The sequence below is a fragment of the Cavia porcellus genome, unplaced genomic scaffold (assembly GCF_034190915.1).
Source record: "Cavia porcellus strain 051 isolate PalLab524CR breed Dunkin Hartley unplaced genomic scaffold, mCavPor4.1 scaffold_19, whole genome shotgun sequence".
NCBI classification, from domain to species: Eukaryota; Metazoa; Chordata; class Mammalia; order Rodentia; family Caviidae; genus Cavia; species Cavia porcellus.
The window spans coordinates 56,818,218-56,842,450 of record NW_026947502.1 but is presented as its reverse complement, the minus strand read 5'-3'; the positions used below and the strand labels follow the sequence as shown (position 1 = coordinate 56,842,450).

At 44.5% G+C, this 24,233-nt stretch overlaps 1 long non-coding RNA gene across 2 annotated transcripts in view; it reads right to left on the bottom strand.

Moving 5' to 3' along the window:
- Positions 1-591: 591 nt before the first annotated feature.
- LOC101788940 (uncharacterized) overlaps positions 592-24,233 on the bottom strand; it is a 39,251-nt gene continuing 15,609 nt past the window's right edge. Inside the window, exons 2-5 of one of the 2 annotated variants that reach the window (XR_010041213.1) lie at positions 5,152-5,284; positions 1,798-1,851; positions 1,002-1,133; positions 592-818 (exon numbers count right to left, since the gene is read on the bottom strand). This is a non-coding gene — a long non-coding RNA (uncharacterized LOC101788940). Of the gene's footprint in view, positions 819-1,001; positions 1,134-1,797; positions 1,852-1,934; positions 2,011-5,151; positions 5,285-24,233 lie in introns of those variants that run through there. The other variant, XR_010041214.1, reaches the window with a different exon arrangement.

The following is a 24,233-nucleotide window of genomic DNA, read 5'->3' as shown; positions in this document are numbered from 1 at the left end:
TTCTTAGTCCCCAAAAGTAGGTGCTTTGTCCAGTAACTACCATGCTTAGCCAATCAGATGTCTTTCAACAATAGTTAAATTCACCAGTAAATGAATAGATGAATGAGTGAGTGAAATGAAAGAGGTTTTATATCAAGATTATTTCAGTGATCCGAGTTCAGAACAAATGTATTCTCTTCCTGGGCAGAGAGCTGAATTGTACTTCCCAGCCTCCTTTGCAGCTGAGGTGCAGTCATGTGACTTTCAGGTCAGCAGATCCATGACTTCAGTATATCCCATAACCATCTCCAATATGTGTTTCATTAAGCTCTTTCTTTTCAGGGCTGGCTGGGTGAAGATCACCATGGTAACCTTAAAAGCTAGTGTTAAACCTGGCAGTCTGTCAGCCTGCGTCCCTTCAGAGCCACCACCGACACGTTCACCCATGTCCAGAACTGTCATGCTGAATGTGAAATCAGAGCAAGTCTGTATGCAGATGGTCTACAGCTTAACGTGACCCACTTAGGGTATTTTTAGAGTTCTAATGGTGTGAATGCTTTCTCTTGCAACCATTCTGTTTTTCACATTTAGTACAATAATCAACAAACTACATGATATTCCACAGTTTATTTACAAGTCAGACTTCGTGTGAGATGGCTTTGCTCAGCTCTAGACTAACACACACCTAAAGTGAACTAGACCAAGTGTGTGCTGTAGATTAAGTGTCCTGAATGCATTTTTTCTTAGGATACGTTCAACTTGAAGCTTGTGAATGAGTGAGTCCTCTTTTCTCAACCACCAGTGATTCCATAGGTGCACCTCTTCACTGTGACTCTCAACTAGAGAAGAATTCAGAGATCATGTCAGCACCTTATAGACAGGAAGTTTGGAAAAATCCTTCCAAGTAAACGAGACATTGCTCCCCATCACTGATTATAATCATTGCCTTACCTACTTTTAAGAAAGCAAAGATACATTTGCCTAACAAGAATTTTTGGATTGCAGAACACAGAGTCACCTACATGTGTGCACACAGAAGGCATTGCAGCCAAAAGCTCGCATGGTTCAACACCAGTAGAGTCAAAAAGTGGATTCTGATTCATTTCCTTTCCGGAGAACCACAATGGCTTAAATAATTATCCTCATCCCAGCCCCTGTGGAAGAGAACGAGAAAGATAGATGTGAAAAAATAACATGCCTTCAAAAGAGAACACAGAAGTATCGTTTCCAAGGCTTGTCTTTGTAAGCGCTTACAGAAATGACAACCCAGCAAAAGTATTTCGCTATTGCCTTTCTTTGTTTGTTAAAAAGCATTTAAATTCACTACTCAAAATTGCTATAATGATGCAGTTCTTATAAAAGGCTGATGACAAAAAGACAGGTATGTCACAGATGGTGGCCAAAACTTTCAGGAACTGTGGCAGAGTTACAAGGGACTGTAGAAGCACGGCCCGTCAAGGTTGAACAGCAAAAGGGAAGATGAGGCAGTCATAGGGCAGGAAATGATGCTTGATTCGAGGGCCACATGTGGGCTCAGAGGACAGAGACAGGAGGGGTGCAGAGGTGAGCCCATGCAAGTCCCTTTTGCTTTGCAATGTGAACTGAATTGTAAACACCAAACACAGAGCTAGCAAACAGAAAAGCTAGTATGAGACTATCAAACCATCATGAAACCTTTCTTGACACTGATTAAATTGTTAAATACGCTTGTTTGTGAAGATGTGCACATACAGAAGGCAGTGGTGTTGAGGATTCCCAGGATGAAGTACAAACCCACCTTAACCAAGGGCCAACATTCAAGATTTCCGTGTTACTTACTGCATATTTGACCTTGGATGATCACCCCAGCTTCTTTAGTCTCACCCTCCTCTTCTAGGAAATGAAAACACATACAAAATTATTTTAAATGTTTTGTTTGCTCTCAACCTGTGGTTCTGTTTCCAGGTTCAACTTACATTGTTAGCAGCTGTGCATTGCTGTGTACCCTGCAGAGGGCATTAGACTAAGAGTCAGAAAACCGGATTTCTCCTCCCCGCCCCACCCCTAACCAATTGGGTGACCCTAGGCAAATTGTTTAACCTCCCCATATCTCAGGTCCCATCCATAAAACAGGGGATGTACAAACTGTCCCCCTCCCACTAAGGGGCGTAGCCGGAGTTTATACCCTCATCGTCCTTTGAGCTTAGCAGATGAAAGGCACTGAGAAAAGTACAAAGAATTTTTATGTGCTATTGACTTTATTTTATTTTCTGTGGGGGAGGGAGTCTGCCCCAGCTGGAAGGCTGCTTTCTCTGAATCAAAGGGCAGGAACCCAGCTAGTTTCTCAGGATCAGGCCTTCGCCTGGGTTGTGTAAGGGACAGTGCCAGCCAACCCCACAATTCAGCTTCCTTTAACCTGGCGCTCCAGGCAATAACTGTGCAACTCTGCAGTTTAACAATGTGTTCTTTGTCCCTCAACTGTGCTAGTTTCACAACGCCCAGGTAATATGTTTGAGCCTGCAGGAAGAGTCAAATAGTTACGGAGGGAAGGGCTTGGCATGCCCTACAGAGGCTCTTCCACAAGTCCTGACAGGAAGGTACTTACTCTCCCCGACTCCCTACCCACCCCCAAGACGAACAAGTGTCAGGACCAGGAGCCAGCGCTCCTTCCAGCAGGCTGTTGTACCAGTTTGGTCCTTATCAATGTGTTGGCAAGTTGTGCTTTGTTTACAATTTTATACCATCTGTTTTCCCAGGGATATTAGGTTTTCTAAAGAGCTCTTGAGTTTGCATCAGCTTTTCAAGCTACCAGCAGCACAATTTCAATTCTTATTAAGCCCTTAATATGGTATGAATTGGGCAGTTATTAGGCTAAGGAGCCATTATCGCCCATGAGGAAAACATCTATCATCAACCTTCATGTGGTTCCTGAACCTCTAAAAGGTGTCACCTCTCTGAGGTCTCTATGATGATAGCCTTCTCCAGGAGATGCCGAGAAGCCAAAGAATTAGCCAAGACTTAGAAGGGCGTTTTCTAACCATTACAAATGGCCTAGTCTAGCATCTCAATTTCATGGACATGATGACCCTTCATTAACTTTGTTAGGGTTTGAGCCTTTATCCTCAGATGTGGCACTGACAGAGACGGCTGAGATAAATCACATGTGCATAAGGGCTTGTCAGGTTCTGGGCTGGGTCAGGACAGCTGTGGCTTTCTGAATGCCATTCCTGAGATATCCTGGAGGTGTTCAGCTTTCTCCTTTCCACTCCATGAAGAACCACGGGCAGCACCAAGTTGGATGACGCTGATGTCTCTTGACAGGGCATCTCCCTGGACAGGTGCAGATGCTGCCCTTGAAGGCTGCAAGGAGCAACCCGCTCAGAAGGCTGAGGCATTTCCTGCATAAGAACCAAGTCTGATGTTCTTGAATAAGGCTTCTTTTAAAACTGGGCACACACAGACACACACTCACACACCTGAAAACTCTATCAGAGCTGCCTTATATGACTACAGTATTCCAGGAAACAGTCTAAATGGCAGAATTTTCTCCCAGTGACTTCCGGGTTCCTCATTCCTGACTGGCTCTCCTGCTGTTATCAGGAGCCAAGGAGACTGTCTCACTGTAAATTGTTAACTGGCTACCCAGCAGTAGCCAGCTGCTAAAAGCCACAGCTGTCTCTGCCAGGACACACTCACCGTCCTGCACTCTCTTCCTCCTCAACCCTGGCTTGAAGTTAACTGAGGGCCCCACCCAAAGGCTCTACAACGTTTCCTTCAGGCGGTAGAAGGCAGTGGGAACCCAGCAGACCTCAGCACCAGCGGGCTGAGGCTGGCACCTGGTTCTAGAATTCACTTACAAGTTGACTTTGGATACATTACTTCATCTTGGAGTCTCAGGGTCCTTATCTGTGCATCAGAGACACACTGCCCTCCTGGGACAAAAGGAGACACACAGTTTCCAGTGACAGCCACACAGTATGGCTTCCTGGGCTGGCTTTCCTTCAAGAAATGAACAAGGCAGCTGACAACCAGCTTGAGAAACAAAAGAAACTTTGCGAAACACAAAAGGAACTGATGAAACACAGAGACCATTGCCAATGCTTTCCTGGTGAAAATGCAGCTGACAGTAAAATTACTCCTCAACTCCATGAGCCATGGTTCATGCAAAATCTGCAGCAACTAAGACTGCCCGGTACCCTCAAGTTTGCAAGGCAGGTCTGAATCTGTGTTATTGCTTCAAACCTAGGCTCTGGGCATATGACTGAAAATTGCCCCTAATTAACAAATAAGGAAACTGAACTGCAAACAAGTTAAGTAACAGCTCTGGGTTCACAGAAGTCTGTGATGCAGACACAGAAACAAGCGTGCAGTCTAGAGACCCAATCTGGGGTGCTCCACTACTATCAAGCCACCTCTCTGCTTCACAGGTCTGCCCCATTCATGACACCTTTCTATTTGTGAAGCCCTAGCACAGTAGTATAAGTTTCTGTCCTTTCTCTTGTCTTTCTTGCTTTGCCCTCTGTGGCCCAGAGGAGGACTTATCATTTTCCAAAGGCTCCTTGCTATCAGGACTCTTTAACTGCTCGTCGCCTGCACTTCCTGCATCTGGAGAACCCATCACTCCCATCAGATGGGCACACCCCACCTTGGCCTCAAGAGCCCAGGCCTCACGTGAACAGGTGCAATCTCTGACCTCTGGCAAGGGTAGGTGAAAAGAGCCTTGGAACCCTGCTGATGCAACTTGAAAAAGACTCTTAATCCTAGCCCAGGGACTCGGGAAGATTTCTTTACTTCTCTGTGCATCAAAGAAAAATGTGGTGTCCCTCCAGCAGTGCTGGAAAACTCCACAAGCACATGTGCAGTGCAGAGACTGCTGCGCCCTGCTCAGAGGACAGATGTAGCTCGCGTTGCCCTCCTTCGTGCTTCTGGCTCGCTCTCCTCTCCCAAGGCTGGTCACACCCGCTCATTACAGTGTGCTGCCATCACTAGTTTGTGCGGTTCCCATTGGACCACTGGCGAGCTCCACAAAGGCATGAAAACAACCACTTTTATCTCTGTGCCCCAACACCCAACCTGGCAAATATAAGGCATCCTTTTATAGGGAAGGAAGAGCTACACCAGAGCCGGAAGCTGTAAAGAAAATGCTTTCCCTTCTTGGCACAAGAGAAAACCTGCTTTCTCTGATCTCCCCACCTCATGAAATCAGCCTTCTCCGAATCTGCTGAACTTCAGGTGACTTCAGATGTTAGTTCTGACTGGATGGTACAAGGTGACATCCATGCTCCACCAGGAATTTTCCCGCACAATGGCAGACACCTGTGCAAAGCTGAAAGATAAAGATCTAACTGAGGATAAACTTGTCCTGTGCTTGGTAACCCAGCAAGCAGTCCTGCACTTGACCTGGAATCCACATGTTATAAAAATGATGTGAAGAAAACAGGTACCAGCCACACAGAGGGGCACTCAAGCCATGCATCTGAAGGGGAGGGGCATCGTACCGAAGTTAAATTCCCACCTTCACATCCCTTGGCATCTTTCCATCTCTGTGCGAACATCAAATCTCATTTGAGGTAGCTAGAAGTTGGGTGGTCACAAAGCCACAAGTTATGTATCCTTTCTTAACATCAGTTTTTTCATCAATGAAATGGGCGGATACAGTGTGATACCTTCCACCACACAATGATATTAAAGTGCAATATCCACCCACCTTAAGTGACCACGAGAGTCTGACTCCTCCCGGCAGATGATATCAGCTTTACCTGCAGAACAACCCAGCGTTCTCCAGTGGTACTGGAAATACTAGCAGCGGTTCCTCCTCACGGCCCTGTGTATGGAACCTTGCGTGGTATCAGAGCTTTGTAACATCTTCCGCAATGGCTGCATTCTGCCCACCATCCTAGGAAGCTCCCTGGATATGGCAGGAGTAAAGTGTTCCATGTTTTTGTTGACTGAAATTTGTCAGCATTTTTCTAGGATGGCTGTGGTCCCTAGACAGGGCCTTGAGAGATACAGAAACTTGTCCTGCACTCTGGAAAGAGAGTTTGGAAACTGTGTCATAAGTGCTCTGTGTTCTAGAAGGACACTTAGTGAACGGTAGGAGATGACTTAGTGAAGCGTACCACTGGCTGCTGAGAGATTCAATGTTTTTGTAGCCAGATGTGGGGTCACAGAGCTGTAAGCCCAAAACTCTGGGCGAAGCTGAAGCAGGAGGAACACAAGTTGAAGCCTAGCCTGGGCAACTCAGCCACTTAAAGAGGTCCCATTTCCTGCAGTGCCCCCCCCCAAAAAAAAATTTAGGAGGACCGAGATTATAGCTCATTGCAAAGATTCTGGATCCAAGCCCTAATATTTAAAAAGTAACTCCATGGCCCTGACCTAAGCCATTGGCAATAGAAAGAGAAAGGAAACAGAATAGAGCATACTTTGGGATTAAAAACCTCATGGACTGAGGACCAGTTTTCCAGATGGGAACGGAAGAGAAAGGGAAAAGAGAGAAATTAGCTTATATTTGTACAATTAAAAGTCTGACAGCACCTCTTAGGGAAAAAGAAACTTAACCATATGTGGCAAGCAATTTGTCAAAACAATGTTTATTTGGTAATAATTTTTTTCTTAAGATATTTCATTAATCTTTTAAACCATTGTCAAAGATGTTGAATTAAATCAGTTATTTGATCAGATTCTTGGCTCGAGCCACGACCCTTTCACAGCCAAAGTGTATTTCATTCTGTTTTCTTCCTCTGGTCACCCCAGTGTCCCCACGCTGTCCTCTACGGTCTCTTCTCCTGTGTGAACCCTGTTCTGAGAGCCTCACACGCGCTCTGCGAGACACATGCACGTGACCATCATGAGCAAAGCACCGCCGAGCTGCTCAAATTGCAGCTCTGCTGTTCGCAGGTGTGCGATCTTGCACACGTCACTAAACTCTCCGAGTCTGCGTGTTCTTGTCTGTAAAATCTAGTCCCGATTTTACCATGTCGGGAGAATTAAATGAGAACCTGAGTGAGCTAGCTTAGCAAGCTTCCCAGCACATTGGGGGTGCTCGCTGTGCGTAGGTTACAGGTTCTTAGCACTAGCATTTTTACACTTGATGCTTTTCTGCCCTTGTGTCCTTTTACCTGCATTGAGGGAAACTCAGGGAGAGGCGGAGAGGGAGAGATGTGGTGGGAGGGAGACAGAGTCAGAGAGACAATGAACTCTTTTTTTGGCTTCCCAGCAGTTTCCTGCTGGCCAAGTCCAAGGCTGAGCCCAGTGAAGGGTGGAATGGACCCAGGGTCCTGCAGTACACGGTCTGCCTCCTGTCTGCCTGGCCTGCGGGCTCTCTCAGCATGCGGGAAGGAGGCGGGCACTGCCGCCCTGCCCCGCACAGGCCTGCCGCAGTCCAGGGGCTCCGGTGGGTTCATTAGCAGCTCCCTCATCCGCAGCCCTCAACCCCTTCGGCTTGCGCACTTTGCAGAGCGGGTGTGCCTAAAGGCAAAAGTGAAATCCGTGTTGTCTGCCAGCCAGCTGCTTCCATAATGGAGTATTGATCTCCACCAGGAGAGTCACAAGCCCAGAGCTCCCAGCAGTGGCCGTTCAAAGCAGACCTCTGCCATGGCAAATCCACCAGCCACCAATCTGACATTAACAAGCAATTACGGTGCAGCCCCAGTGTTAGCACCACTAGGGGATATCACAGTGATTGTTTCAAGCAGAGAAAGAGAAAAGAAAAGGGGAAAATCCAGTGAGTTCTCAGTTCTTCTCTAGACTTCGCTAATTGAGGAGGCTGGACAGCCCAGCAGAATGAGCACAGGACGCAAGTCAAGGAGAGAAGTTGGCCTGCAGTTACAAATCTGCATACATCGCTGTCCTTCCGCGGGCTTCCTTGCCCTGCTTCTAAAGAGGTGCTACATGTTACCATCTCCAAGGGAGCCTTCCCAATGCTCAGGCCCAGCACGCGCTCCAGGCTGGCTACCTTACCCACTCCCAGTGCTCAGACTCAGATACCCACAGATTTAGGTTTGAGATTTTTGCTTTAGTTGTCTACATATTTTACTTTTTAGACTTTTAAATTATTTAACTAATTGATTAATGTGCTTATTTATTATTTTAATTGCAAATCATAATTCTTTTTAAGGCGCCTCCAAGGCTTCGAATGTGCAAGCAAAGTTGAAAACCTTGGGAATACCCAGAGGAGGGGACTGAGATCAGAAATCTTCAAGGAAGGAACTCCCTTCTTTCCAGTGCATGAAACCTTTGCATGCGAATCCTCAGGGGCCTTTTTGCCAAGGCAGGTTCTGACACAGTAACTCTGACTTAGAAGGTTTGGGATTCAGCTTTAAAAAAAAAAAAAAAAAAAAAAAAAAAAAAAAAAAAGCTGATGATGCACTTGCTGCGTGGCCTGAAAGATAATCTGGAGAAAGGAGACTGGAAGGTTGTTTTTTTCTCATAAGAATCTCAAAGGCTTAGAGCAGCACTAAACTCTAGAACTTTCTGCAAAGAAGGAGATGCTCCTCAGCTGTGTCATCCAGTGACACAGCCACCAGACACACATCACTAGTGAGGACCTGAGGAATGGGAGGTTTTATTTTATCACTTCTTCGCCTTTTGGCTACAATCAAGTATATTCCATTTAGTTGAAACTAAGTTTAATTTTAATAGCTACCTGTTGCTAGTTAGTACTGCAAACATAGAAGTGTTGAAAGTGAGGTCTATGATAGGGTTAAGAAAATTGTGCTTGCACTACACTTCCATAGGCAAGAATTCATGATCTCCCCTCCGACAAGGAGCCCTGATTGACAGCAGGACACAGACCTGATCAAAACAAGCCTACAGTCTACACAGATGCAAACACAGTGAGCCCATGCTGGGTCTCTCTGGGCAGGAGGTGGCTGAGGACTCAGCTGAGGATGCAAAGGCTGGACTGAGGCTCCGTGGCTGTGTCCCAAGAGCAATGACCAAGGCAAGGCCACACCAGTGTGACAGCACAGACAGGAAGTCAGGCATTGCAGGAAAGGCAACCTGAGGAGTTATATTTCCACTGATTATTTAGAAATAAGGAAGGAGAATTCAGAAAGCGGGAACAGCACATGTGAAAGAAAAACTTAAAAAATGAGTGAGGAAAGAGTGGCGAGCGAAGAATAGGGAAGGTGGAATCCTGAGGCCTTGGGCAGCCCAACCTCCATAAAGAGCAACAAAAAGATGAAATGCAGTGATAACCGTGCCTCTTTTTATCTCAAAAACTGACAGGCACTACTAATGAGCGTACTGTAAAAAGTGGTTCCATGGTCTTTCAGGTTACACACAGCTCAAGTCAAAGACAGCTACCAACGTAAATAAAAAAAAAGTGGCACCCTATGGAACTGCACAATACACAGGCCCTTTCCCAGTGTATTCTCTTTTAAAAATTTCATTAAGGCTATTTTTCTTCTAATGAAGAAAATCCTGTAACATCAGATGCCTCAGAAAGAAAGTGTTGATAGAAACAGCCCCAGAATTCCAGGTATTCAGCCTCCCACTAACCAAATGAGCTGAAGAATCACAGGTCTCCAGCATGCCAGGGTCTCTGAGCGCTGAGAAGCACCATCCCACACTGCTCACGGGGCACAGGAAGTGGGGCATCACTGTGTTTTTCCTGTGAGAAGTGAGGATGAGTGGTAAGATGGGCAGAAACTGTTAGTGCTAAAATACTCACCCAGGTGTGCTCAGTCCTCTCCGCAAAGATCCCTCCACATACACATTTTAACAGGGATCCATTAGTCTATTTTATTTCACAACTCCCACAGAAATTGCTCATAGACCTGTGATTAAAACACATGTGTTCAGACATCACAAAGCTTTGATGTGGCTAAAATTATATCGACTTACTGGGGCTACACTAGTTGTCTCAGGCTGGTTAGAAACTCCACTTGGCAGCTGTCTCTGCCCCAGATTCATTAAGTGTTTAAAATTTTCATCTGCTTGGTGCTCTGTCAAGATGCAGCTCAGTGGAGGAAGAAGAAAATGAATCCCTGGTGGTGCCCTCACCTCCTCCCGTCTGGATACCTTTGGGGTACCTTCACATATCTGGGTACCACCGCTATGTGCCTCACATCGAGCTCACTCGGGGCTTCTGTAGTAATTGTCAGCATCACCTGCTGCTTCTTGGAAATCGACTCCATTCTAGGAGCTTTATCTGTCCTCCAAATGCTTCTTGTGGTCAAGTCTACATCTCCTTTCTTCTAACATCACTCCGTAGTTCCTAACACTTACCTCCACTGCCTTCAAAACTCCAGAGCCAAGGAATTCACAGATTCTGTACCTTAAGTGTTTCAAAACATATTCCTCTTTCCTCTCCTAATCCTGATTTTCTTTCTATGCACATTTTAGTAAATGGAACCACCAGCCACCCTGATGGTACCCAGGCCAGCATTCTGGATCTTCCTTGATTCTTATCTCTTTCTCACTCTTTCTGGCTCCTCCATCTGAACACTCACAATTTTGCTTTGCCAGGATTAAAACCAGCTGTTTGTAGCAAAAACATTAAAATACAATGATTTAAACAACTCATGGGTTTATATCTCTCTCATGAAATAAGAAAGATGTGCGAGGTTCCCACACAGACACTGATATATGTATAAGTATTCGGGATCCAGGATCCTCTCTGGTTTACCATACGGCATGCAGCACCCATCCTAACACTCCCTCGGTGTCGAAGATAGCTATGGGAAGGAGGAAGAATTCCCGTGTGTTCAGTTCCCGCTGAGTATTCTTCTCCAGAGGCTCCCATGACATTCTTTCTCATGCCGGGCTTCAGGAATTGTTCTGAGTGTGAGCTCCAGGCTCTCATCATGCCTCCTTCCCCAGCCAGGTTCAGTGGCACCCAAATTGAAACCCGTGTTTATCTCATTGGAAAGACTTAAGAAACAGAAATAGGCATAAGAATTTAAGCAAGATTAGAGGGTAACATATGTACTCCCTCGCTAACCCATATAACCCCAGTGTTCATTACGAATAACTTGTGCCAGTGTGCAGGAAAAAAAGATGGAGAAGCTGCAGTGTGGCATGGGCACAGAGAAGGGACTCGGGAATCATTCTGTACTCATGTGCCTGTGACTTCTTTATTCTGATTCAGACACCTACTCAAAAGGGTGGGAGAGAACACGGGATTGCCTGTGATGGAACAGAAAGCAGCCCACAGCATGGATATTTCCTTTGTACCAGACGTTTCACTAAGGATTTTATTACCTGTAACTTATTCAGGAAATCTGTGAAGTAGATTTGGCATGATCGTCCTCATTTTAAGGTGCAGAAACTATCTTAGAGACATTAAGAGCTGAGGATGTGGTGCAGTGGCATAAGCACCTGCCTGGCAGGCATAAGGTTCTGAGTTTGATTCCTGGTACCAAAAAAAGGAAGTGAGAGACATAAAAATTTTATTCGGTGTTCAAACTCAGATCTAATCCAAAATTTCTTATTTTCTTATGATACCAACAAAAAGGTGAAATATAATATTTGAGTGTAAGCTAGAAAGAAGGTCTACCAAACTTACTTAAAATACATCTACCAATTTTTAATACTTCTCCCCTTGATAGTGAAGCCTAGGTCCCTAATTCCCCTATCACTGACTTTGGCTGGAATTGTGACTCACTTTCAACAAATCTGCAGCCTATGGTGAAATGAAAAGTGTGTGGCTTCTGAGAACAGGTCACAGACAGCACTGTGGACATGGCATGAGGATATTCAAGAAGCTTCATGGGGCAACAGGTTTCCTTCCCATAGCTAGCCAGAAACGGAGGCCTTTGCCAACACCCAAATTGTGAACCCCTTCGAAAAGTAGATCCTCCAGCCTTCTAGAAGATTGTGTCCCCCACTACCATCTCAATCACAGCCTCTTGAAAAACTCCAAGACAGAACGACCCAGACAAATCCGTGTTGCAATCCATAATTTGTGGAACTGTGAGGAAGCATCGGCTGCCTTGATTCCTTTTGTAGTCTGTCAGAGAGCTCTGGGTTTTGGTCTGCTTTTTCCTGCATGTACTTTGGGAAAAGAAATAAAGCAAGAACTTGATTGCTTTTGTCATTGACAAAAATGGCCACAATTAGAACAAATGAAAGCAAAACTTCCTTTTTGTTGTTCTGATTAGTTTTGTGACTTTTGGACTTGTCTGCTGGTTACACAGAGGAATGAGTTTTATTCTGGCGGATTCATACATGCATAGGGTAGACTGACAAATGTCACCTTTGCATCACCCCTGCCCCACAGTGCCCACTAATTTCACATGCGGGGGGCTACTGCATGCATTTCATTCAGATCCACTCCCTGTTACTCGGTTTCAGGCTACTAAGTTTTGGAATGATTTATTACAATTGCACAATAAGAGAATTAATACACCCTCAACCTCTAAAGAAAAGAGTTAAGGAGGAGGAGAACCCGTGCTCCTAAAATCTCACGTTCTATTCTTCCCTCGTTGTACCACACCAACCAATGACTGTAAAAAGCTACATCAAGGAGTTCCCCCTGCCAGAATCCATTCTGTTGTTGGTCATCAATAGTAGGACCATTTCCCCTTCATCATGAGGAATCAGAATCCGAAAGAAATTTACAGTATTCTGTAGAGCAGAATGCAAAGGGAGATGGCTCTCGTGAAGAATTTAGCAGTGTGGCCCAAGCAAACCTGAAGGAACTCAGAACCACGGCCCCTGACATAAAACACCATTTTTAAAAAGCTTGTAACATGGGGCTGGGGATTTAGCTCAGCGGCATAAGCGCCTGCCTTGCAAGCAGGCAGTCGTGAGTTCGATCCCTGGTACCGATAAAAATGAAAAAGACCAAAAAAAAAAAAAAAAAAAAGCTTGTAACATGTTTACTCACACAGCAAATATTTAATGATGCTGCGGACACTTGAACAACTGCTATTGAGACCATGACACATAGAGTCATAGCTCAGAGGGTAATTCAGAGCACAGTACACAGAACCAAGTGACCTTCTGTGCATGGTAAAAACTGTGGCAGTAGTAGGTGTCTAATAAATGTAGGTGTCCTGTCTCTTCCTCACAGAAGCCCCTGGGTAGTGGTGATAGTTCTTCATGTCATCACATTTTTCCCAGGGATGAATCTCTTTTGGCCATCGAAAGCATGTCTCCAGTTTCTCATCATTTTCTGGCTCGGTTCACAAAAATTCAGTCACTCACAGGGACCAGTGGGCTTGGCACTCTACATACCTATAACTCCAGCCGTTTGAGAAGCTGAGGCTATGGTAGCACAAATCCAAACCTAACCTGAACATCTTAGGGACATAGCAAGACACTGTCTCAAAATAAAAAACTAAAATAAAAAAAAGAACTGGGACACAGGTCAGCATGAAGGCCCTAGGTTTGAGCCTCAGTGCTCACGACAAAGGGAAAAAATACAGGGCATTAACCATTCTCCAGGATGCAGGTAATTTATTTTTAAAAGGGTGTCTGATTTATCTTCCAACTCAGTAAGGCTTGACTTTAGATTCATTATTCACAGTGAATTTCAGGAACTTTAATCCAACCAATCATAAGGGGCCTATTTGAAATCTTTGCTTCAGAGATGTACAACTATTTCCCTGCGTCTGCCTCCTGGAGGACATTAAGAGAGAGAAGTAAACTCTTTTTTCAAAAACTGGAACTCATTCTAACGAATGAAGGGGGTGAGAAACCTGCAGGCTCTTCTGCTGCCGGGTGGGGCTCAGTGATCAGGTGTCCTGGGGGGGTCAGGAGGCCTGTTCTCATTTCCAGGCCTCTGCAGTCAATATGCCCATCTGGGGTCAGCTATCAATGTCCTGAGGACTTGCATTTCTGCAACTTGTTCATTGGTGGCAATTTCATTTTAAAAAGCTGGCCTGTGGCCAAGAATGACAGGATCAGTCAGGAAACCCAGGTACCTCACACTGATGCAGCAGCATTGAAGAGTGAAGTTTTCTCTTCCAGAGCCTCAATTTCTTCAGACACAAAGTGAAGGCAACAGACAGTGCTAAAACATTTTCCTAAGTCTCAAATCACATGACCATTGTCCCTGTCTGATAGTAATAGCAACCGCTATTCAGCATTCTTCCATAAATATTCCTAAAGATTTTATTTACATGATGTTTTCTAATCTTCAAACAACCCCCAAGCAAGTGGCATGTTGTCACTCAGTTCACAGGAGCCCAAGGTTTGATGAGCAGCTGCCCACTCGAGGTCAGAGGCAGGGCTGGACTCCTCAGCGTTCTGCTCCAACCCCGGGAGTTCTGTACCCCAAATCTATAAAGTGACAGGGTTTTCAATGATACTCAGGAAAAGGCAGATGCCATATGTCACATGTGGAAAAATAGAAAAGATGACTTACTCAGCCAAAGGATTCCCAGAAATCAGGGCTGTTCTGTTCTTGTTATTTTCATCTTTAATTGTGTGTTTTTCACATTGCTTTACTCAAAAGGTACATTTTAATATGATTGTTTTTTACCTCCCACCTTCCCCCAGTGGAATCTTTGAGAATAGGTTTGACATCTGTGGACATAATTTGCACTAGAAAGATGTTTTAGTAACACTTAAAGTAAAAAGGGTAAAATACAGACTAAAAAGAACTCTTTTTAGGAGTCTTCTGAATGTTTGAGGCGCTAAAGTACACTATCAGCTCCATTTTTAGTCAGTACTGTCAGAAAACCAAGACCTCTATTGCTAGATAGAGTCAGTATTGTCTATGCTAGACAGTTTTACTTTTCTTCAAGAATTCCTGATTGCTTGCTCTGTGCCAGCCAAAGCGTCTAGACTTCTGTGCTTCATGTTGCATTATCTCCCCACATTTACCGAGTCAGACACAGGTGCAAGGAGTCCACCTTGCCCATGAGGAGCTTCAGGCTGTGAGAAAGGGAAGGAATATCTTAGAGTCACACTGCAAACAAAAGGCAGAGGAGAGATTGGAGCATATTGAAGGATTCCCCTCCTTATGTCAAGCCTGCTTTACAAGGATGCTAATTTCGCATCTCTTATTTGGAAGGGCCCTTTCCTCTTACTGATGAAAAGGAAAGTTTGTCCAATAAACCAGAAACAGCAGTAACATATGAAAGATGAGCAGAGAACTTCAGACATGGCTGCCGTCAGCAATGGGGAGTGGTAAAATTCCTGGCCACGTGACCCTGAAAATACCAATAAGGGGTTGAACCTGAGAAAGAAGACTCTTCCAAGAACTCTAAAACTGTATTATTTCCTCAAGCCCCTGCTACAGTGAAAAATAAGTCTCAAAGAAATGAAGGTGAAGATACAGCAGAATTAAACGCATGCTAGGATTACCTGAGCTTTATTGAGCATGTCAGCTTTGCTAGAAGAGGAACTCAAACAAAAATCAGCAAAAAGTGTTTGCTTTTCAAAAAATTAATGGAAAATTCTTCCATGATAGATGGCAGAGAAAAATATTTAGGGCTGCATTTTACATGGTGCTTATTATTTTGTGTTTCCTTATTAGATATTTTTGTGCGAGCTCCTTAACCTGCAGGGCGGCTTCTATAAAGGCGATACTCAGGGATGCCAGTTTGCATATAAAGACAGTAGCTGTGAAATCCCTCGTTTGCTACTCCAGCTCTTTCCCCCATGCATGGTACCTGGCTCACACCCAAGGAAGCTGATCTTCAAGGACTACGTAAATAAGACACTTGCCTTTTCTTCTTCTTCTTCCTCCTCCTCCTTCTCCTCCTACTTCTTTTTGTCTGTCTGTCTGTCTCTTTTTCTCTCTCTCTTATTTGGACTGGGAATTGATACCCATGCCTAGCCCACCACTGTATTTTGAAAATAGATACCATGTTTTGATTGGGTGGGCTCACGGATGGAAGAAATTTGTTCCAAGATTAATCATTTGATTCAAATAAGACTTTGGATTCTGATGTTGGAGCTGGAATGAGAGTACACTGGGGCTGGTGGTATGCAGTGACTCTTTCTGCATATAAAAAGGGTACTAATTTGGGGGACTAGGGACAGAAGACAATGGTTTGAGTTCCACCAAGCACCAATGTCTTGGAAACCGAATTCTCAGTGCATTGGTTTTGGGAGGCGGGGCCAGGCCAGAGTGGTAGAACCTTCATTAATAAATTAATCTCATTATCACTGAAAGAATAGGTTGCTATAAAGTGAGCCCACTGCCTTTGTCTCTTCTGCCATCCTCCCTTGTCGTTCTGCTTTTCCATCTTGAAATCAGGCAGAAGGAAAGGCCTCCCCAGGTGCCATCGCCATGCCCTGGACCCTCCCAGCCTCCAAAATCGTGATCTGGGTAAATTGCTTTTCTCTGTGAATGACTCAGTCTGTAGGATTCTCTCACAGCAGTAGCAAATAGACAAAGGCATGGACTCAGCGTGATGATGGCTTGTTGCTCTCACCAGCCCCGAGATGTCCACAGTTCCTGACTTTATGTTAGCTCTGGGCATGCCTGTATAAAGGGGTAAAGGATCTCTTCACTGAAGTCTGTACAACTGCTTCTTTCCAGAGCGTAAACTGTTTATTTCTAGATGGAATAAACATCTAGAGCAGGTGCAAGGAGTCCACCTTGCCCATGGGGAGTTTCAGGCTGTGAGAAAGGGAAGGAATATCCCTTTCTCAACAGAGTCTGTTGAGCAGAGTCCTGACTTTCACTGAAAGTAATCACAGAAGTCCTATGCAAGGTCATACTAATAATGTACCAGTTAAAGCTAATTTCTATCACAAATAAACCTGTAAATATCAGTAACATAAAGTGAAGATATGTTACTTTCTCTCACTTAAGTCTAAACTGGAGATTCATGAGTGGTGACTGGCTGTCCTCCAGGAGATGATGCAGAGAACCAACTCTTGCCCTTTCCAGGCCCTGCCAAGACCAACAAAGACTTCCGGTCTTTCTGTGCTTATTGGCACGCAGGTCAGAGAAGAAAAGGGCATGGAAGCTTGCATGCCTACAGCTATATTGCCTACTGTGCATATTGCTTCAGCAAAACTCAATCACATGGCTGCCCAGTTGCAAGGAGGTGTCTCCGAGATAATGAGAGAAAATCGGGATAAAGCAGCATGTCCTACCCTCAGGAATGGATTTGAAAACAAGCCCAGAGCTTTCCAAATCAGAGCCCAAGACCTCCTGTTCACTCGGTACTTCCTGTGTACATCAAATAACAAAACTCAGTGAGTTCAGGGGCAGAGAGAAAAAGCATGAAAATGTTTAGTAACGTTTCCAACTCGGCCTGTGATTCCACTGGGGAATTATCTATGTTACAAAAAAAGAAGACGGGACTGATGGGAGGCTTTTACCTCTGCCTTCTCAGAGGCCACTTGTTCTCCATGCCAAACACATGTTATTGCACATGACTCTAGGTATTTGGGGCACACGTTCTTAGTTATATACACATGACTATATTTACTGCACCCCAAGTATATGTACAAAAAACTACATACAGTGAGTGAAAGCAGAAATATATGAAAAATCTACACATTCTATTATTTATAGCCCCTTTAGGTAATTTTGATTTTATTCTGGGGTTTCCCAACCTAACCCCATGTAAGTAATATCTCCTCTCTAACCAGCCTGGAGATCTCTCTCCCCACTTGCACCTCTCTGGATTTTTCTTTCCTTCATGTGAATTTTATAGCTTTAGTACACACCCTCTGAGAAGACAGACACAGTGGGAATTTTTGCATCACTATGTAAATCTGAAGATTCACCACTCAATAAATATTGACCTGTTTACTTTGACTTTTTTCCACTTTGTAAGCATTTCCAATAATCCAGGAATCTGAAAAAGAATGAATCTTATGAAGGTGACTTTTTCCTAAATAAGTAACCTGGGAAAGTCATGTCAAAGTAGGCAGATGCAAAAGTTATTTCCAGACTTCAAAACAATGTATTTGAATTTTACATCAATAAGAAAAAGCAACTTGGCTTTCACTTGATTGATCTTCCTGCAACAGTATTTCTTACCATTATGTAGCTCTTATGAAAGAATCTAAAGGAAAGAGAATTCCAAGCACTCTACACTATCATATTAGTGTTCTAGTAATTCAGTCATTCACTCAGTCTGAGATCTTGTGGCCATAGAAGTACAAACACTCCCATCCTTCTTTTCAAATGTTTAATCTTGAGTGGGTGAGCACTACTATTGATGCACTATCAAATTTAAAAGAAGTTACTGGTGGCAAGAAGTGATATAAAGAAAACCAAATGAAGTGCCATGTTAGAAAGTGCCCTGAGATGGGGAGAGACGCACCATCCTTGAGAAAGGCAAACAGAAAAGACCTGCGCAGCATAGACCAAGCGATTTGGAGTTTTCCCAGTGAGAAATGGAAGAGCCGTATCCCATTTGTGCACAGTCCTTGAGGGGAGAGGGAGGTTCAGGAAATTCAGAAACACCATGAGACTTTTTGCCAGATGGCAGTTCTGGACAAGGGTAGAAAGGGGACCAAACACATTTCCATGGCTAGAGGGGCTTCTGTGGGTTGTATTCTAATGGGGACAGAAAACCAGGGGTAAGGGGAAAGCAGAACAGAGCCACAGTCTGATCTTAAGATCACTCTCTTGCATGCTGAATAGGCTCCTTGTGGGGAAACTGTCAAGAGTGGAAGCAAGGAACTGACTGGGAGATAAGAAATGGTGACACAGACTCCAGCCTTTGAAGGGAGGAAGTGGTTGGATGGAGAATGCCTTTGAAAGGAGGTCCTGAGGCACTTCTGGAAGGTAGGAAGTGGGCTGTGCAGGGACGTGAAGAGTCACGGTACCTGGGTTTGGAGCCTGGCAACCATAGAAGAGCTTCGACGGCGGCCACCTGGAGGAGGTATCCTGAGCTGGCGGTAGGAAACCTACCCTGCCTTAGCCAACACATTCAGCGGTCTCTGCTGTCACTAGCTCTGTCCACGAGGCTCTTGATGAGCACCTGCTGAAGGACAAGAGGTGGGCACAGTCACAAGGAAAAACCAGCAGAGAAATGACTGACCATTGTTTCAAGAAAGAAAACACACAAGGCACTCTGGGAACAAATGCGGGAACCATGAAGCCACAGGATGATGGGAGGAGATGACACCTATCTATCGCTAGGTTTCCGTTCTGGCCTCTCGGCCTCTTCCTGTCCTCCTCGGCAGGCTGGGAGCTGCCCGCTGCTCAGCCTTTGAACATGCTATTGCCCCGTCTGGAAGGCTTCTCCCCAGACGTCTATACTGTCTCTTCTCCCCTTTCTGTCAGGTCTCCTTCTCAATGCCATCTCCTAGAAGACTTTCACAGAGGCAAATAAATTAAGCCTGTTCCCTGATTTACAAAGTTGGCCACCTGTGTCACATTACCTGAGTCACTTGCACAAGTAAGACTTTCACTCTCAGAAAGATTCTGATTCTAAATGTTTTTTACAGAAAGTATGTCTCTAATAGGTGATCATTTGCCTCGAAAGCCGAGGCTCTTCATCTTACCCCAAAACTTTGAAGGGAAATTAATATGTTATATTTTCCCACATGGCGCTCCTGGATGGTTAATTTCTAGCTGATCATATCTACAGTCTGGACAGAGTCTAATCCTTAACCAGCGCTAGTTGCCAGGAAAAACTTGAACAATTTAAACCTGTTCAGCAGGCCTAACACGGAAGAGGAGGATGCTTCTGAGGAGGGAAATGCCAAAAGTAAGTGAAATCAGACCAATGATTTAAAACCTAAAGAAAAATATACACCTTTAACAAGTTGTCTGGAAATGGGAGTTCCAGAATTGATTCAAGACATTAAGTTGATGTTTGCCTTCTACATTCTCAGTCTTTCCTTTATGGTTTTCAATCTGTTTTCCTATGTCTACATATCAAGTTTCACATAAACACCTTTAAAATCCAGAAGTAGGGGATAAGCATGATTGCAAGGAGAGAATGGGAAGGAAGAGACAGACAGAGAGACAGAGAGAGAGAGACAGAGAGAGAGAGAGAGAGAGACAGAGACAGAGACACAGAGACAGAAACAAACACAGAGAGACAGAAAGAGAGAGATGTAGAGGAAATCTCCTGTACATCTCTCCTCTGATAAAGGGGGGAATATCTGGCCCAGATATCCAGAAAATGTACCCTTTCACATCATTGGTCAGAATTGGGTCACATGACCACACTGCAAGCATCCCTCTGACTATTCAAATAGAGACAGGTGAGTATATAGAAAAACAATCTATACTGTATCCCCATTGTGTAGGATTTTTCAAGGGTCACATTACTCTCCCTAGAGACCCTAAACAGCTCTATATGTAAAGCAGATATTTGGGAAACCGGTAGTCTTCAGTTCACAGATTCTTCTTGAAACAAGCTGAAAGACGACACAACAGGAGAACAGATCTTAGGGTGCCACCGTCCCCCCCCCACAGCACATCTGTCAGATTTCACCTTCCACATCTGGGGCCTCAGGAGCCTTCGGTAAGAGAACGCTACCACCCAGTGCGTCATACAATTCTCCCATTTGCTGTGGCTCAGAATTCTACTAGCCACTGACATTGAAATGCCACCCATAAGAAAATGTCAGACTCAGTCATCACCAGCCAAGTGTCAGAATTCTGCCATCCCCAGAACCTCCATCCAAAGCCCTTTTATTCCTTCCAATGAACCCATTCAAACTCTAACACAACAGGTCCACGTAAGTGGATCCCTACCCTTTCTCAGCGGTCAGGCAGCCGCTCATAGTAGCGATGATTAGAAAGTCGGACACTCAGAGCTCTAAGCCCACCCACTGTGGACAGTTCTCCCTGCCCCTGTTTCTTACTTAGGAATATCCAGAGAGTCTCTGCAGAAAGGTTCCTCTTCCCCCATGTGAGCTCTGCAAAGGATGAGACCGAAATGTCCTGACAGGAAGTCTCGATACTCATCAGAGGAACTTTTCACTTCTGTCCTCTGCTTCCATTTCTCTCCTCAAGGAAATATCTGAAGGTAGGTGTTCAGCTTAGTCACCCAGCAGAGCTGCCTTGACTTGTCAACAGTGAACGTTGCTCCATCCAGACCCTGTGATGGGTACACAGCCTGTTATTTCTACATTGCTGTCAGAAGCCTCCAGTTGACACAGCAAAACAGCCAGGCATGTGTCCGTGCTCCTACAGGCTGGACAAGGCCTCCCAGGACTGGGAAAGCCAAGATCTGGAAGTCCTCCAAGCTGTTAAGATTGCCCACTTCTGCATCCCAGCACTGAGAGACTGGACAAGTTATGAGCCCTTTACTCTGCTCTATAGAGAGGGGGTGATGATGTCCACTGTACTGCAGTTTTGTGATTAAAAAGCACTGTGCTGGTAAAAAGGCTAACACCTTCATAGGTGACTGGTCCAGATAGTCATTTTAAAAACCACTTATACGTGTGTGTGTGTGTGTGTGTGTGTGTGTGTGTGTGTGTGTGTGCATGCATGTCCTCATTCATTCATATACACATTAAGAAAGTGTCTCCTGCTAAACACCTAGTCTTAATCTAGGTGCTGGCTATTTAAACACTGAACAGAACTGATAATCTTCTTTCTGTTCTGAGACGGATGCTGGCAACAATTCAATAAGCAGGTACTGTGCCCAGTGTCAGTAAGAGCTGTGAAAAAACATAAAGCATGGTCAGGGAACAAGGAGGACTGGAGGATCGAGGAGCCAACTTGGTTAGAGCACTCGGGCAATGTCTCCAAGAAGATGGCACTAACAGGTAAACTGAAAGAAAGAAGAAAAGGAATCATATGGATGTCTGGGGAGGAGCCTTCCCGACTGCAAGAATAGCTAGTTTAACGGGTGATCAGGGGGCCCACGTCACAAGAGGTCAAGATGGGCAAAGAGATGGATAGGGACAGTGCCAGAAGGCAGAGGCTTGGGTGAGAGCAGCTCTTATGGACTCTGTAGATCAGCTTAAGAAATTCAGATCTTCTTAGGAAGGTGGGAAAGCACTGGACATGCATATAATGCCATGCCCTGCCTTACGGTTTGAGATTACTCTGACTACTCTCTGGCCAAAACCCCAGAAGCCAGAGGGCAGATAGGAGGCCATAGCAATGATTCAGCTTGGGTATTGCAGTCACCTGGAGCTGTAAGAGGGCAGAGGTAAAGGATCAAATTTGAAGACTGCTGGATTCCTCTGTTGAAATAGATGTGGGTGTGGAAAAATGAGTCAAGGTTGACAGGAAGGTTTTAACCTAACAAGCTTCTGGAATGGACTTATCCTATACTGATATTGGCACGGTTGGCTGGGGGAATCAAAAGTTCATCCAGTCAGTGAACATGGGAGGGAAGCTCTTTCAGATGCTAGGCATGGTGGTGGCACTGGAACAACAGTGATGCCTGAACAGAATCAGGGAGTCAGGCACTGACTAAGTACATTTTTATTTAATGAAGCTTGCTGTCTGGTAGAAGAGACAGCCATTAAACAAATAATTATCCAATTATTTATTGGATTGTGAAAGGAAAAATAAAGTATGGGTCCATATACAATTTAGGAGATGATCTACTCCCCAGGCAGAGGTGAAGACAAGATGTTTGAGAATCTGGCCATCATGAAAAGATTCTCTCATACTAATGACTTTGAAGGTATATTTACCCACCCGCTTATCTCTGAGATGGAAGGGATTATCTCCCTAAACCAGTTCTTCCGTGTTCAGACACTCTCTCTCTCTGGAACTGCTCTGTGCAGGAATTTCCTGCATCCCCTACCTGTGCCAATGGGGTAAACCCAACAGGAAACACCTGGACTCCAGATTGCAATGACCTCTCCCTTGGACCACAGCCTGTACAAGGACCCCATGCCTAGTTCCCAACTGGCCCTCCAATACCATTTAGTATTCCACTGAACATGTCTTGTGTTGCATAATTTAGAAATTGTTTTTGTGTATTAGTGCCTGTTTCCCATCAAGATTGTAAACTCTTTGAAGACAGGGACAAAGCCTGGTTTAGTTTTCCAAGAAGACACATTACAGTGCAAATCTGGGGGAATGGGAATCAGAGACAGTGATCTTATGAATGTGACATCATCTAAGGGAAGATGCTTGAGAAGAAAACCATCCTGCCATTGCTTCTAGTTTGGGTTACCCAAGATGACCACGAGGTTGAGATACTTACCAGAAAGTCAGTCTATTCATTTCAAAGGGGGGAAATAAATGACCTGAAATGTTCAGGTTGTCATGGTCTGACTTGTTGACTTTCCTTTCCTGAATTCAAGTCACAGTGGAGCCAAGTCATGACTGGAAACCATTTTATTTTATTTTATTGCTAAGAGAAGTCATTTTTTTAGAAACCAGAGAATAACTAAGTTCCTTACAGAAGAGTATAGTCACTGTTAGAGAAACCAAGACAACATAAATTGCTATTTACAATGAACTGAGTTATTTCTCGAACCTTACAATATTTCCCATGTATTTTACAGGGTCCAGATTTCTCCCTGAATGGAAGTTGTGTACCATTCACACCTTAGGGAGTGGATTCCCCCATTAGGTTGAAAATGATGCCCAGTTAGTGATGTTGAGGGTACTCATGAATTCTCCCTGCATTAGTAAAGCCCAAAAGGGCTAATCTAGATATTCCCTTTTGTTTTATTATATTAGGTGAGGAAATGTATCACTGTGTGCATTTCTGACCTAAGCAGGAAAAACTGAGAGCCTGAGTATTCTAGAAGCTCTCTTTATCAGAATGGCAAGTTTCAGATAGCAACTTCCAGAAACTAATGGAAATACATTACTGTCAGCACCATCAAGAAACATGAGAAGCATGTAGAAACCATGACAACTTCAGATATGACTACAACAAAGCAAAGATCTAACACTAGAGATGTATTAAATGCCTAGAATTGTCAGAATGAATGACTGTCTTCTTTCCCATTGTCCCTTCCAAAGGAGGAAGGATTTTCATTCATGTTTGGTAAGGCATGAGAAGCAGAATTTTAAGGTAAGGTTTGCCTTTCAACTTTTACACATGTTAACAGCCAGGTTCCTTACAGGAACTCTGTGTGCTGTGAGCTTCGTGCTGCAGAAGAGGATATGGGAGCTCAGTGGAGCCAGGTGGGTTATCATCAATAAGCCCTAAGAAACTGAGTCAACAATTGAATTCACAGTTGGGGCTTCTACAACTAACCTCCTTCTACAGTCTCAGTCTGGGTCATTTGGTGGGGGATGCCACTCAGCAGTCTGGATTCTGCTATGCTGTTCCTGTGGTTTCCACATTGACTGCATGTCATAATAACAAACAAACACACAAACCTGGGATGTTTGTTAGACCAATCTCTAGGCTTCACCTCTGAGGTTCTGGTTCCTGAGACGTGTCATGGGGCCCAAGGGCCTGAATTTTTATACTGGGATAGCATCTGAAAACTGACTAGCCCAGATGCTTGCCTGCATATAAAGA